Below are 17704 nucleotides of genomic sequence, written 5' to 3'. Positions count from 1 at the left end.
GCCTCTCTCTCTCTCTGTGACTATCATAAATAAATAAAAATTAAAAAAAATTAAAAAAAAAAATAAAAAAATAAAAAAAATAAAAACTATAACTTTCCAGACTTTTCATGTGTGTTAGAGTAGTTGATGAGAGCATCACTTTTCAAATCATTCTGTGTGACTCACATTTTGTTCCCAGAATGCGTGGCCCAGGAAAGCTCTCATTTTCCTTTGTTTCCCTTTGTTCTCACTTCCCCTCTTCTGTCTTCTCTGCTTCCTTTCTCTCTCTTTGCATATATAAAACACATTCAAATAGTGTCAAGTGTTTTTCTCGGATTATTTAAATTGTTATATTTCTCGGAAAGTCAGAAATTACTCAGATATCCTGAGTTCTAGTTCATTCTACCACTGACTTGCTATAGGAGCTTGAGTAATTCAACCCTCTCTTCTGGAGCTGTTCTCTTATCTCATTTTACAGATAAGATACTAGTGGGTATTCAAGGTTCCTCCAATACAAATGTTCTACAATTCCAAGTTGACTTCTCTGGATCTCTTCCAACAACATGTAAGTTTAAAATCTCTAGATCCAAATTACTCTCTGGTTCATTTGAGTTCAGAGCATTTAAAATGTCTGTAAGAGTGTGCACTAGAGTCTTGTGCTACAGCAGCGGAGCTATAATAAAGTTGGTTTAGCTACTTAACTGTCTGCCTACACATATTTCTCACGGTAACTTCTTTAATCAGGTCTAGTGAAACTAGGTAAGAGAAAGGAATCTTAATTAAATAAACAGTCATCCTAGCATCTGGTCACATCAGAGAAGCATCACATGCCTTTTATTCAGCACAAGGCCTCTCTATGGATAATTTTCCATCATCTTTTCCCCTCCCACCAGCATACTCACCAAGAAACGTGTGCTGATGCAAGGACACATATGGCACCGCATTAGCAGTACTAAGACGAACATGTGTCCTGCTATCCCAGAGCTAGCTAGCATGATAGGGACAGTGAAAGCAGGAAGTAGTTTAAGTTGTCATGAATCTTAGTATTCAAAATGCACCTTCTCATCAAATTAAAGGCAGCATAAAGTTTGTGTTTGGCTTAGCATTTTTTTGTTTGATTGATTTTTTCTCTGGCTTTTTTTTTTTTTTAAAGCACTCTTGCTAACCATACATAAGTAAAAAGCTATAACCTAACGTCTATACTTCTGAATGTCCTGTCCCATTTCCCACTGATTAAACAGCACTCTTATTATATCCTAATTTAAGATCCACCACAATATGGACATACCATTCACTCATCTTTCACTTGACAAATATTTATTAAATGCCTATTATGTGCCAGGCACTATACAAGGAGCTGGGAATACTCTGGTGAATGGGACAGACATAATCTGCCTTCGTGATAGTTAAATTCATGATGCGGGTGGATGAAAAATATTAATCAAACATCTACAGGAATAAAATGTAATATGTATTATACAGATGTATTTTACATATACACATACACATATTTAGAAAAAAGTCAGGAAGTATATACATTCATCTGTTAAAGGTAGTAACTGCCAACAGGGAAGATTATATATATTTTTTTTCCTTGTCTTTCTTATGATGTCTTAAATATCCTCTGATTTTTTTAAGATTTATTTATTTATTTGAGAAAAAAAGAGAGAGCAGGGAGAGGGAGAGAAGCAGACTCTCCACTGAGTGTGGAGCCTGACTCAGGGTTTGATCCCACAAACCTGAGATTATGACCTGAGCTGAAATCAAGAGTCAGATGCCAAAAAAAAAAAAAAAAAAAAAGGGTCAGATGCCTAACTGCCTGGGAGCAGTCACTCTTCCTCTGATTCTTCTTTTTTTTTTTTTTTTTTTTTTGCAAGCATTACACTTTTGAGGGAAAAAAAAAAAAAAGCCAGTGTAAATATTTCATGCTTTTGAAGATTTATCAACATAGAGAAATGTCATAGATTGCTAAAAATTAAAGTTGCAAAACAGTATATATAAGATTTCATTTTGATTATATAATGCAATAATAAAAACAAACTAGAAAGATATATATCAAAATACTAAAAGCAATTACCTCTGGTGCGATGAGATCATTTTGTTTATTATGCTTTTTAAAAATTACCCAAACTTTCTACATTGTGCATGTATTAACTTTTTATTTATTTTATCCTTGGAATCTTACCTCCTCTGGGGAGCATTCTCTGACCATAAGCATCCTTTGTTAAAATTTTTTTTTTAAGATTTTATTTATTTGAAAGAGAGAGAAAGAGAGAGTACATAAGCAGGGGGGAGGGGCAGAGGGAGAGGGAGAAGCAGAAAGCCTGATGTGGGACTTGATCCCAGGACCCTGGGATCATGACCTGAGCTGAAGGCAGATGCTTAACTGACTGAGCCATCCAGGCACCCCCATAAGCACCCTTAACCCACATGCTCTCCCTTAGCTAAATGCCTACAAAACTTATGAATCTGTTGCCATTTTAATACAGTGAAAACTATTAATTATTTTTCTTGTAAGAGAAGTATCAAGTGTTTGATTTCTTTCACCCACACTAGTACTTGATCATGGTCAGTAAATACTAGGAGCTTAACTGATTACTCTCATATCCTACTAGGACACATTGCCACCAGTGTTTAGGGTTGGATTTTGAGTTATGCAGGCAGTAGCACTCCCCAAGAGTTCTCATACTTTATTCCAAGCTTTGCTGCAGAATGCCTGTCACCTTCATCTTCTCACACAGAGGGCACCTCCAAGGGGTAGAAACTCATTTCTAAACTGTGAGCTTTTCTGTCTCAGCCCATCAAGGTTCACTGTAAAAAGGAGAACCAGCAGACAGAACAGAAGGAAAGGGTTCATTATTATAGAACATAATTTATTACCCACAGGATTCCTGAGTCACTGCCTCTGGGCAGGGGAATAGATTCAGAGAATCTTGAACCTTGAAGGGAGGCAAGTGTGAAGCTCATGCTTACCAATGAAGAAACAGGGTACAAAGATACTAAGTGATGTACTCTGGGTCCCACAACAAATTGGTGGCAGAGTTGCTTCTCCCACTGCAGCAGGCTGAGAGATAAACTAAAATACAAAAACAAAACAAAACAAAACAAAACCAACCCACAACAAACTGCACGGAATGAAAGAACAATAATGGAAATGGAAAACTGTTAACATTTGCCTCTGACTCTTACTGTTTAATCTTTTACAAGGAAACAACAATATTTCTAAAGTGGTTATTAATGTTCAAATCTAATAAAGATATACCTTCTTAAAATAAAAATACCTGACAAACTGATTTTTACTAATAACTTTGGCTCTCTAGACAGATTTCTGGGACTGTTTGTTGGGCTTCTTATCAAATTCACACAGCATCCTCCAGCAACAGAGTTGTGGTTAAGGGAATGGACTTTAGGATCAAACAGGTTCAATTTTGTATATAAACTTTGCTTCTTACTTTAGCTGTATGACTCGGTCAAGTTAATTAACCTCTTTGTGCCTCTGTTTCCTTAGCAGGAAAATGGAGATAATAATATTACATAGCTCACTGGGTAAGAATTTAAAAAGATGACGCATGAAAGTGCTCAAAACAGTGCCTGGAGCAGAGCAGCTGCTCATTTTGCCTACTTGTTTTTCATCATCACATTCCTTGAGGCTACTGTTCTTACTATCACCACTCCCAGGCTGGTTTTGTGACACAAGATTGAAACCACTTCTCACTCAGCTGCTTTATTCAGATTGCTCTTGTTCCCTAGAATGGCCTCCTCTCTCCTTTCTATCCATCAAAAGTCTGCATTTTCTTCCAAGCTCAACTCAAGATTCATCCCTCCAAAATTATCCCCAAATCACTGTCACAAAAAATTCCCTTCTTCGAATGGTGACTACTTATTGGGAGGGTGGCCATATATTTAAATATAATGAGCAAACACAGTAAGAGAATGTGGGGCAGAGGAAAGACCCTGAGCTTCCGAGTTAGAAGACTAAAATCGCTAATCTGCCAACTACCAGCTGTGTGACCTGGAACAAATCGCCTTAAATTCTTTGACCCTTCATTTCTTCAATCTCTTAAATAAGTTTCATAATCCTTCCAGCCATTTCTTCTGTCAGGAACAGCCTGATATAGAAAAGCATTAAGGATAAGAGCAGGCAAAAAAGAACAGGAAGAAAAATAGAAGAATCAAGGGTGGTGGGGGGGAAAACCACAGGCAAGGAGGGTGTGAGGGCTGATGATGATGGACAGAGCTTAGCTAAGGGGAACAGTGTTGGGAGAATGCCCATCCTTAGGAGAAAAAGCAGCTATGATTCCTACAAGTAGAGTCAGAGGGGCCTCATATTTCCAGATTGGTGAAGATAATCATTTCTATCAGAAAGCAAAGCAGGTGACCTTGGTATCAGTTTAGGAAAAGACCTCGAAAGGGAAGGAAGAGGTAAGAACTTAGCTTGACAAGTATCAATCAACAGCCTAGTTGGGATGCTTAGATACAAGCTATGTAACTAGTGTTTGTTTTATATTGAATTCAGCATATAATGTTTGAGGCATATAATGATACTGTACTAATTTTTAGCTCCCTAACCCACTTTCCCCTCTTATCTTTTACAAAAATCCATGCCGTGTGTAACCCCAACCCTGGGCTCACTAAGGTAGACACATGACCAGATCTGGTCAATCAGAATACTTCATTTCTAAAAATGCTACTTAGAGTCGCTTGGGTGGCTCAGCGGTTGAGCATCTGCCTTTGACTCAGGATGTGATCCCGGAGTCCCAGGATTGAGTCCCATATCAGGCTTCCTGCATGGAGCCTACTTCTCCCTCTGCTTCTCTCTCTACCTGTGTGTGTGTGTGTGTGTGTGTGTGTGTGTGATGATTAAATGAATAAAATCTTTTTTAAAAAAATAGATAAAAAAAAAAATAAAAATGCTACTTAAAATGCTTCAACCAGGACAGCATGGGCATCAACAGTCAGGATAGGTTCCTGCCATGTATAACCATTATGACTATACCTGTACACACTGGCTGAATGTTGGCCCTGCCTACTTCCCTGGGCACATGATGAATCCAGCAATGGATCCATGACAAAGTAGGGCCAAATGGATCCTTTTCTGATGATGACAAAAGGACCTTGGGAAAAAGAAGCAAAGCCCTTTACATTGTTGTAGCTAAGACATAAAGTCTGAGATAAGACAATAAAATTAAAGCCATCAAAGACAGGGAGAAATGAGAGATAATCAGAAAGAAAACCCTGGTGAAATTGTGTCCTGATACTCAAGTCCCTGGGTCCTATGGTTCTTTCTTTAATTCTGTGGTCTGCACCATCATACTTTCCAGTTATCTGAGCCAATAAAGTGGATTTGTCCCTAAGTTTGTTCAAATTGGATTTGTCACAATCAAGGTTTCTAACTAAAACCTTTCTGCTCCCGGTGGCCAACCTTAGCTTGTACAAGAAATGACCATCTACCAAACTAATTACAGAAGAAAGACAAGGAACCATTAGAAGGAAAGGTCCTGAATCTGGATATTTGCTCTCAGGTGAAAAAAAAATCTCCACCTACGGCATATTTGGCCACTGGTGATACTTTGATAGTTAACCATAGATAAGTGTCTGCTGTTAATTATGCCCCAGAGGCCTCAGGGTGCCCCTCTGTGTACCTCAGTCTACATGTATAGGCCCAGCTCACATGCATGCAGGCACACAGCACTAAATAGTCCAAATCCCTGGGGACCAGAGCTCAAATGACCAAAACTGATGATGGGCTTGTCAGATCCAAATCTAGGCGACCTTGAGCAGTAACTAGGGAAAGGTTAGCTGAAGTCAGAAAAGCCTCCGTAAATTTTAAGAAAATCCCTGAAATGCAAATATTCAAAAATGCAGAGCACAGGAAAAGCCTATACAATAAACACCTTCAGTTAATTCACCTATAAAAGTTCATTATAATGGTTGGATGACCTCAGTTAGAGATCACTAGGTTTCCAAGTGCTGTGGCTTACTGTAATGCTATGCATCAAGGACAGTATGACAGGAACATATAGGAGAAATGACTCAGCAGAAAGCAGGAGAGTGGGAGCAGACACAGAATAGGAGGTTGGACATTACATCCACTATTTCCAAGTCATACAGATGTCTGATCAACCTTGACCAATGGTCCCTTGACTGGAGATATTTTTGACCTGCTTCAAATACACAAGGTCCATTAATTCTCCATTTATAAGCAATAGTAGTAAGCATTCAATAAAGGCTAGCTATGTGCTAGGCCTGTGCTAAAGCACTTTGTTAGCATCAAGTGGACAAGTGGAAAAAGCTTTGCATCACTTAGCAAGGGCTAAAAAAATGTCAGTTACTATAATTATCATCATTTTTAATCTTCACAGTACTTCCATGAGTTAGTACTTATTTGCTATGGTTAGTTTATAAGTCAGGAATTTGAGACTTAGGGACATTGAGTGAGCTGTACAAACTTACTCTGTTAACAGAGGAGCCAGGATTCTAAACCAGAAAACCTGGTTCAAGACCTCTTAAACTTTATACTCTACTAGTATCCTTTAGCTCAAAAAGGAGTTTTCAAAATCCAGGCAGCAGCCCCTGTCAATAATGCTTATATAACACAGCTGTATAAGCAAAATCTACTCCTTTCTCTCCTCCATTCCAGTGGCTCCAAACATTTCTATGCATCAAAATCACTCAGAGAGCTTGCTAAAACCCAGGTTTCTGGGCCCCATCGCCAGAGTTACTAAATCAGGGTCTTTGTGGAATAGGGCCTGAGAACTCGCATTTCTAGCAAGTCCCCTGGTGATGCTGCTGCTGCCCTAGGCAACATACTTTAGCAATCACTGCCCTATTCTTGCCCTCAACTCTTGTCTCTACTAATCGCTGAAATGACTAAATTCCCCAAGAAATACTCCAGAGCTACTTTAGGTGTAAAGCTATGATCACAGTTGGGGATCCCTGGGTGGCTCAGCGGTTTGGCACCTGCCTTCGGCCCAGGGTGTGATCCTGGAGTCCCGGGATTGAGTCCCATATTGGGCTCCTTGCATGGAGCCTGCTTCTCCCTCTGCCTGTGTCTCTGCCTCTCTCTCTCTCTCTCTTTCTCTCTCTCTCATGAAAAAATGAATAAAATCTTTAAAAAAAAAAAAAAGATGATCACAGCACTTCTATCTCCTTTCTTCTCCCATGCTTTGATTTCCTTGACAATTTAATTCATTTATTCCACACATAATTACCAAGCTCCTATATGCCAACCACAGGTACTAGAATACCACTACTAACACTGTATAATTGACTGCCAATCTAGAGAAGGACACAGAAGATATTAACCAAATGAACACACAAAATACACTAAATTTCAAATTGGACAAGTGCTAGGAAGAAAAACAACTGTAGGGGCACCTGGGTGGCTCAGGTGGTTAAGTCTCTAACCTTTGGTTTCAGCTTAGGTCATGATCCCATGGGTGGTGAGATCGAGCTCCTGGTCAGGCTCTGTGCTCAGCAGGGAGTCTGCTTAAGGATTCCCTCCCTCTGCTTTTCCTCTCCAGCTCTCTCTCTCTCCTCTCTCTCTGTAAAATAAATAAGTCTTTAAAAAACAACAACAACAACAACAACAACTGTATTCTACAAGGGAAAGCCATGAGGGAGACTACAGTGGAGCTTTGTTGGTTTTTTGTCCATTCAGTATACATTCTTCCCTGTCTCCCTTCCATGCTCCTCACTCCTCTCTACTCAAAGCACACACATATATGTTCCCCATACAACATTAGGAGAATATCTCAAAAAAAAGGCTCCATGTCCACCCCAACCCAGGCGTAGCCAGGCTCAGAAAAGAGGGATATAAAGTGGTCTTTAGACATGCCTCCTCCCTCCCCTACCACATAACAGAATAAGTCTCTAGACAGAAAATGAATCGCCAAGCTAAGAGATGGGAAAGACAGAAGACAGCCAGAACCCAGAAGGTATTGTTCTTGAGTCCCCAGATCCACTCATGCCTGAAGCTAGCTCCATCCTTGGGCTCCCTGTTTCAGACACCAATGAATGCCTCTTTCTACCAAATTTTTATCATCTTATTAGACATAACTATTACGAATATAGAAACCTTCATTGTATCTGAGAGTAATGTTTCTTTGAGGAAGTAATATTTGAGTTGAGACCTAAAGAATGAGAAAGAGAAGTAGCCAAGGAAAGAGTTGGAGTTTAAGGTTCCAGGCAGAGATAACAAATATGCAAAGGCCCTGCAATGGGAAAGAGCTTTCAGAAGGAATTAAAAGTGGGAGTGGCATGGGGGGTGAGTGCAGTGGGAGAGGAGATAGGAGAGGTACATGGGGTCAGATCCTACAGGCCGTGCAGAAGACTTTGTAACTCATTTTTAAAATATTGTCCATGACTAAAAATCTATGTTTAATAGCATGATTTAAACTAAAATTACTTCGACTTATTAGTCGAAGTCGACTTATTAGATTTTCCTAGACATCTGCTCTAACTCAAATCACTACTATCCCCACACCAAGCCACTCTATCACCTGACTCTTTCAACATGCATATTTCCTACCACATTCAGCTGGCTGAGTCCAAATATCCCTCATCCAATACTAGAACAAAGCACACATCCTTTGGTAGCAGATGGCAGGGGACAGAATACTCAGGATAACACTGCTGTTCCAATAACTAAGTTCATGGAAAGTGGCCCCCATGGGCCCAATTAGAGCCAATACCCAACTTCAACTAATAGCAGAGCCATGGTTCTCACCTTTATGCAGCTCTGCTTCACTGCTTCTCTTGATCAGATGTAAGAGGAATTTAAGGATGGTGGAAAATGTGGTTACAGAGAAGTTCAAACACCTGCTCCTTCTGAGTAAAGAACATTCAGTATTCTTTGCTCCAGCTTTCTAAGGTTCAAAATCCTAAAAGAAAGAAAGAAAGAAAGATAGATAGAAAGAAAAGAAAAGAAAAGAAAAGAAAAGAAAAGAAAAGAAAAAAGAAAAGAAAAGAAAGAAAAGAAAGAAAAGAAAAGAAAAGAAAAAGGAAAAAAAATACAGTGTAAATTATTAGAACCCTGGCATATCAACTCTTTTTTTTTTTCAATTATTTTAAATTGATCTCTTTAGTTAATAACAGAAGTACTTATGGCAGCTGCACTAGATATTTCTTAGATCCACTACCAGATGTCAGGCACTGAGAGAAGCCTCTACATGCTTTGTCTCATAAACCCATAAGGTGATTGTTGTAGTTTTTCCCAAATTACAAAAGAGAAATTTAGCGCCCCCTTCCCCCCGCCGAGGGGGAATTATTATGACTAAGGATGTCTAGTAAGTAAAGATAAGAAATAAGAATCAAATTTGGATGCAAAGAGTATGCTCATAACCACTCTGTTTTGTAAAGTTCACCATCAAGAAAGAGTACTGACTGGTTTATTTTTTTTTTAATTTTTTTTTTTATTATTTATTTATGATAGGCACACAGTGAGAGAGAGAGGCAGAGACACAGGCAGAGGGAGAAGCAGGCTCCATGCACCGGGAGCCCGACGTGGGATTCGATCCTGGGTCTCCAGGATCGTGCCCTGGGCCTCCAGGATCGCGCCCTGGGCCAAAGGCAGGCGCTAAACCGCTGTGCCACCCAGGGATCCCCTGACTGGTTTATAAAGCAATCAAGATCAAGACAACAACTACTACTAGGAACATAAACTCTAAATAAATAAATTAAAAAAAAAACAGTAAAGGGTATACAGAGAAATAAATAAAATGCTAGACAAATAAACACACACTGCATGGTCAGTTTCTCCCCGGCTGGCCTAAATTTAGGGCTCAGGCCAAGGGCCTATTCCTGCATTCTTCTCTAGTTGTCACATGCATACGTTGCCCACCCCACCAATAACCCAACATCTGGCCACAGACATTTTATTCCTGTGAAATCCTCTGATGAGCCTTTAATGACAAGCCACCTTTCAGTTAAATATCTACGGCCTTAAAAGCCAAGATGAGAAACCACTGGAGCTTGTCTTACTCGAGTTATTTCTCCTAAGAGTTTCAGCTCCACTCTTCTAACTGGGTAATCTGGGGCAAATTATTTAACCTCTCTGAGCCTTAGCTTTTCATCTGTGAAATTACCTTCCTTACAGAGTTGCTGTGAAGATTACGTGAAATAATTCAGTCAGCATTTGGCATTTGGCATTGTGCCTAGCACATACTAAATATTTAATAAATTCCAGCTATTATTATCCATGATATTATGTATGATATGCTCTAAGGAAATGTAACATGAAAATCAGAACTGGTTTAAAATTAAAGTGTTTTGGGGCTTTGTCTGTTTGTTCATTTGTTTTTTGAGAGAGAGAAAGTACCAGGTAGAGGGGAGGGGCAGAGGGAGAGAGAGAATCATAAGCAGACTTCACATCAGTGCAGAGCCCAACATGGAGCTCCATCTCACCACCCTGAGAGACCTGAGCTGAAATCAACAGTCAGAGGCTCAGCCCACTGAACTACCCAGGTGTACCAGTTAGTTAAAGGTGATTAACAATATTAAAAGAATCTTCATTTTATAAAGATTTCTCATGGGATTTTTCTTTCTTTCTTTCTTTTTTTTAGATCAAAACTTCCCTAGAGCATTACCAATGAGAGTTGGTCTGGGTATTTCTATTCACAACACTTCTGACACCAGATGGGTGGGTTTTTTTACTCACCCCCAACCAATTCTCCAATTCTCGAAATATCAACTGGGTGGCCTACAATCCATTTCAATCCTGACACTAACAGAGTTGGCGTCAGATGCCATAAGTGTAAGAGCTCAGTCCCACAAGACTGACCTCATTTCAGATGCCAGTTCCAAATACTTGGTGCCTGTGTCACCCACACTTCTGTATGACATGGCTACAAAGTCTAGGGTTCCCAAGACACTCCCTTTCAGGTTTGATAATTTGCTAGAATAACTCAAAGAACTCAGGGAAAGACTCTACTTACATTTACTGGTTTATCATAAAGGATACTGCCCAGGAACAGCCAGATGAAGGAGACGCACGGGGGAAGGCAGGGAGGAGGTTCACATCTCCCATCCCCTTCTGAGTATGCTATCCTCCCAACTCTGCAATGTGTTCACCACCCCCCAGAAGCTCTCCAAACTCTATCATTTAGGACTTTTTATGGAAGTTTCACCATGTAGGCATGATTGATTAAATCATTTGCCATTGGTGATAAGCACCAATGAATGCTGAAGGTCAGGGATTGGACTGAAAGTTCCAATCTTCTAATCATGCCTTTGTCTTTCTAGTGACCAATGTTCATTCTAAAGCTATCTGGGGGTCCTCAGCCACCAGTCATCGCATTAGGATGAGATGATCACTCTGATCACTCTAAGGATTACAGGGTTTTAGGAGCTATATACTTCTTATTATGTCCACATTTGGGTACCCAAAAGCTTACTTACTGCAACATTTGAATTACAGAACTTAATAACTCTATGTTCACAAAAGATTTCTAGCAAGGAAAAGAATATCATCCAAATGATATTCTCATTTCTAGAGGATTCAAACCAGCTAGCGGATATTCCCAAATAATTTTTTGTGCAAGAGAACAGAAAACAAAACCTGCTACCCTGGAATCAGCTAGAGAGCTGGCTTGTTAATAGCTGGGTGCCACACAGTTTTGAGAGGTGAGAATGAGTTTATTACAAGAAATTGAGGAAGAAGAGTGTGGTGCAACCAACCATATAATCTTAGCTAAATCACATAATCTTTATGAACTTCAGTTTCCTCACTAATTAAATGAAATAATTATAAATGGTTGATTTTTCAGGCCCCTTTTTGCTTTCAAATGTAATCACTCATTGCCTGGGGAAAATAATACAGAGAACTTGTCTCAAATAATACAACTCTTTAAGTGGAAAGCATGCTGTTTTATTTCAACCTCTCACCCTGTCCCTTGTTGTTACCCAAACTAGGTAACAATTTTATCTCCAAGAAATAAAACGAACTGATGATTTCAAGGATCAGGTCACAGAGGTGTTTGCCAACCTGATAGCCCCACTGATATGCCCTTTACTGCTTATACATGCAAAGAAGAGACATCTTTCTTCTTTCCAGTTTTATCGATAAGTTCTGGGAAAGAGAAATATTAATAAGCAGTTAGATGCAGGTGTAACAGCCTTCCTTTAAAAAACCACTATACTTTAATAATAGATAGCTCTTTATGTGAGAAAATCATGGCATTTATCTGAGGAGTAGGTCAACAGTGCATGTTATCATCCTGGCAAGAGAGGATTCTGACAATAGGAGGTAAATATATGCCACATGGTAATCTGGGATATAAAAATATACTACCTTTACACCATGATTTCAATACTATATTGACTCTCAAGAGTGACCTCACGTTAGAGGAATTCATTCCATGTTTTATTAAGCCTAGGGAAAACAAGTATTTCTTAATCTATCAAGTGGCAAAGACTGTAGGTGAAAATTAAATGGGAAGATCAGAACAAGTAGCTACAACTAGTGAGTGTCCAATGCAAATTAACCCTAGTGCCTCATTGATAAATGTAAAAGGAGTTCATTTTAGGCCACTAGACTTGGACACAGGCATCAGAGGTTTTGATCAGAAGCAACACAATTGAGGCTGACTAACAATCAAAAGCAAATATATTGGATAGAATAGCCTAGAACCAACAGGAGCCTGGAGGAGCACGCTTAGCACCATGCAGCAACGAAGCAAACCCCAGAAAACCAAGAAGCAAGGAGCATAGCAAGAACACTTGTGGGTGGAGCAGGAAACTACTGCAGCTGCTCCCTAGGATTAATAACTTCCAACTGTAGTTTGTGTCCTTAAATCACTCACTCAAGAGAGAAAAAGAATCTGATTGCCACAGCTAGGTCACATATCAGCCCCCTGGGAACACAGAGCAGAAGGCTCTGTCTGATTCCATGGAGGGAGACAGGCACCTGGAAATTTACTGCCCCAGCAACATTAAATGAAATGATGGAGGTCAGTTCTCCCAAAGGAAATCAAGGTACTATATAGGAGGAAGAATTTATGCTTGCTTGCAGCCAAAAGAAAAAAGAAGGAAAAAGAAAGCTATAAACAACAACCTGTATGCATATTTGTTATTTGATCACTCAATAAAACTTTCAAGATCATATGATATTATAAAGACAATCCCCAGGGCACAGATCTCACCAGCCAAAGAGTATAATCTCTAATATACTCTCACTACCTTAGATATCCCAAACTGTTGTGCATTAAGAAAGAAAAAGGATTCTGGTGTGGTTGCTATGCCTGTACTCAAAACAAGAATGTTCAAGCATTTGATGGCTAGACCAGTCCCCACAAGGTCAGTGGGTTATTTTCTTTCCTTTCCTCCCTTATCTAAAAAAGCATAAAAAATTCAGGAGATTGCACAGGTTTTACCAGGAGTCCCTACTCTCAAATTTAGTAATTTCATTTATGCAGCTGCAGTTAACAAAAGCCTGTGGATTTAAGTAAGGCAAATATCTGTACCCTCTGCTAAGCTAGGCTTTCAATAGTGAATCCCGAACAAATGATCTGGACTTACAAAGACATCCTCAGATCCAGGCACAAATGGGGTGTTTGGCAGCAGCATACCCTTTGTAGATCAATGGGTAAACACTACACTTTCTTTGGGAGCTTGGCCAGTGTTTATACTGAGATCTGCAGATGGTATCATGAGGGATGTCATTATGGCCTATCATGTCAATGTGAGTTGATGTGCTTCAAAAACCATCTACATCAAATCTTCCTACTCTGCTGAACAATGAGGTGTGAGTTATAGCAATAAAACTCCTTGTAGGGGTTTTTTACCTACAGTGGGCAATTTTCTCATCTTTTATAACCCATTTTCATTTTTTAACTTAATTATCACAAGCTGTTCTTCCTATTCCATGAGGAAGTAGTCAACCTAGATCATTTCAGTCAGTGATTACTAAACTGTAGAAAGTACCACTTTAATTTGGTAGTTGTTTTTTAACATCCACAAAAGACTACCCTGCTCTACTAACAGAACACATTACCACTTTGAATTGTTATGCAATTCAATAAGGCCTTAAACTATCACACTGCAGTTTCAAAATGACTAAGTCATGAAAAATTGTTTAGGTACAGACATGAAATGCTGTTATAGAAGTTACTCAAGGCAGTCCCTGAACCTGGGTGAATTGGGTGAGAATATGAGTCATAAACTGAAGTCAATATTAAATGAGCCCCAGAAATAAGGGTAAATGAGAAAAACAAGGTATTGCTATTCCTTTCCTCAAAATAAAAGTATCAGTGTTTCCACTAATATATCAATAAATATTTCAATGTGCCCACAAGTGCCTCAACAATTACCAGATTCTCCCAAGAACTAACCAGATCACCCCTGCCTAATTAGTCATTAAGTCCTTATTCATCAGTGTCCCATATATACTGAGCTGATTACATCCTAACCTAAAAAAGTTACTGCCATTTTTCTCAAGTGTCTAAACTGGGAACTTGGATAATTTTCTATAAGAAACACAATGCTGTTTTATGGGTGTTTAATGTATGCACAGTGCCTAAGAATAAAGATATATGGCATCTGGCCCTGACTACTTCTAGAACAAGTCACTTAGCCTCTGTGATTTGTGTTTTCTTACTTTTAAAATCAACAAATTAAGAAGAGGTAGTTCAAGATGGCAGCATAGGAGGATCCTGGACTCAGCTACTCCCATAGACATAACAAATCCATAGCTACATATGAAACAATTCCCTCTATAAAACAAAACAAAACAAAACAACTAGCTGAACAGATCCTTCAATACAAAGCCACATTAAGACAGGAAGAAGAAACAAAGATACAGTCTTACAAAAACCATATTCCTGACACAGCAACCCACAGCAGGAGGAATCAGGAGGGATCAACAGAAATATAAAGCTTCTCCCTGAGGTGTGAGGGGTTTTTAGCCACCATCAGGTACCCCAACCACTGGGACCTGTATTAGAGAGAGGAGCACCCAAAACATTTGACTTGGAAAATCATCAGCTTAAATCTAGGAGAAATATACAGTTGTGGAGAAGGGATATTCCACTCTTACAGAGCTCAAGAGCAAACTTGTTCACTCCAGGACCCAGTACAAAAGCAACAGATTTAAAAGTGCTCATACCATATGTCAAGGAGATTCATTTGCTAATCTTAAGGCATCTACCAAAAAGGCAGAAACCTTTTGGGACCTTCTCTGAAGACAGAGGAGCAGACAAGGACTATTTTTGGCATTCTGCCTCTATCTTGCTCGTGCTGTCAAGGTACCATCTTCACACTCTCCCTCTAACTTTCTGGCACTGGCATAGGCAGGTATCATTTTCACTCTAGCTCACTAGGACTGGCAAGTGAGTACCCTGACCCCCTGTACTATTCCTACAACTGCTGCCAGACCTAGCACATAAGTGCAACCCACACAGGGGACACCTATTGAATGCTTGGTTCTAGTGGCCAGGGGGAATTTTATTTCTGGGCCCTACAGGCCTAAAAAAATGAGAGAGACAGTTCAGGAGACAATCAAGAGCTAGGACAAAGTTAAAAGAAAGGTTCATCCCCTATACAAGGTCCTTCCTTCAAGACTGGAAGTGATAGCTGTTTAACCAAATATATAGAAACAAACACAGAGAGTCAAGCAAAAACAGAGGAACAGAGGAATACAATAAATTAACTGAAAAACTTGAACAAGTGGAATAACATTCATGTTATAGGGGTCCCAGAAAGAAAAAAGACACAAAGGAGCAGAAAACATATTTGAAGAAATGGTGGAAAGTTTCCTTGACCTGGGGAAAGAATCAATTTCAAGATCAGGAAAACCCAGATAATTCTAAACAACATGTACACAAAGAGACCCACACCAAGACATGTTATAATTAAAATGTCAAAAGCTAAAGATAAACAGAGAATCTTAAAAGCAGCAAGAGAAAACAACTTTTCACACACAAAGAAACCTCCATAAGGCTATGAGTCGATTTTTCAGCAGAAACTTTGTAAGCCAGAAGAGAGTGGCATGATATATTCAAAGTGCTGAAAGGAAAAAAATCCCAATCAGTTATACTCTACCTAGAGGCACTTGGTAGCTCAATAGGTTAAGCTTCTTGGTTTCAGCTCAGGTCATGATCTCACAGTTGTGAGACTGAGACTGTTGACCTCTGTGCTCAGTACAGAGCCTGGTTCAGATTCTTTCTCCAAAATGGCAATAGGTACATACTTATTAATAATTACTTTAACTGTAAATAGGCTAACTTCTCCGATCAAAAGACATAGATTGGCTGGGGTAGCCATACTTACATCAGACAAAATTGACTTTAAAACAAAAAGGGTAATAAAAGGCAAAATTAGGCACTACATAATAATAAATGGGTCAACCCAACAAAAAGATAAAACATTTGTAAATATTTATGCACCCAATATAGGAGCACCTAAATATATAAAGCAACTCTTTATAAGGGAGAAACTGGCAAAAATACAATAGTAGTCAGGGACATTAATACCTCACTTACATCAATGGGTAGAACATCCAGACAGAAAATCAACAAGAAAATATTGTTCTTGAACATAACATCAGATCAAATGAACATAATAGATATATAGAGAACATTTCATGTAAAAGCAGTAGAATAGCCATTCTCTAGTGCACATGGAACATTCTCCAGAACAGATCATATGTTATACCACAAAACAAATCTTAATAAATTCAAGCAGACTGAAATCATATCAAGTATTCTTTTTAACTACAATAGTATGAAACTAGAAATCAATTAAAAGAAGAAAACTGGAAAAATTACCAATTTGTAGAAATAAAACAACATGTTACAGAATGGCAATGAGTCAATGAAGAAAACAAAGGAGAAATCAAAAAATACCTTAAGACAAGTAACAATGGAAATATAACATATCAAAATCTATGGAATACAGCAGCAGTTCTACACAGAAATATTTTCGTGATATGGACCTACCTCAACAAACAAGAAAATTTTTCAAAAAACAACCTACTTTACACCTAAAGAAATAGAAAAAGAACAAATATATCCCAAAACTAGTAAAAGGAAGGATATAATAAATATGAGAGCACATATGAATAAACAAAACAAAGACTAAAAATAACAGAAAATATCAAATTTCAAATTTTATTAAATTAAGAGCTTTTTTTTTTTTTTTTTGAAAAGATAACGAAATTTGATAACCCTTTAGCTGGACCAAATAAGAAAAAAAAAGAGAGAACCCTAATAAGTAAAATCAGAAATGAAAGAGAACTAAGGGCAGCCCCAGTGGGGCAGCGGTTTAGCGCGCCTGCAGCTGGGATGTGATCCTGGACACTCAGGATTGAGTCCCACGTCAGGCTTCCTGTATGGAGCCTGCTTCTCCCTCTGCCTGTGTCTCTGCCTCTTTCTCTCTCTCTCTCTCTGTGTCTCTATGAATAAATAAACAAAATCGTTAAAAAAAAAAAGAGAGAGAGAGAGAGAGAGAGAACTAAAACTGAAACCAAAGAAATACAAAGGATAATAAGAGACTACTATGAACAATGACACAACAAATAGGACAACTCAGGAGAAGTAGATAAATTATTAGAAAAATATAATCCTCCAAGAATGAATTGGGAAGAAACAGAAAATCTGATCAGATCAATTACTAGTAAGGCAATCAAGTCAATAATTAAAAACCTAACAAACAAAAGCCCAGAACCAGATGGCTTCAATGATGAATTTTACCAGACATTCGAAGAATATTTAATATCTATCCTTCTCAAAGT

This window comes from Canis lupus, chromosome 20 (genome assembly GCF_003254725.2).
Source record: "Canis lupus dingo isolate Sandy chromosome 20, ASM325472v2, whole genome shotgun sequence".
Taxonomy (NCBI): domain Eukaryota; kingdom Metazoa; phylum Chordata; class Mammalia; order Carnivora; family Canidae; genus Canis; species Canis lupus.
Note: the sequence above shows the minus strand (reverse complement) of the source record.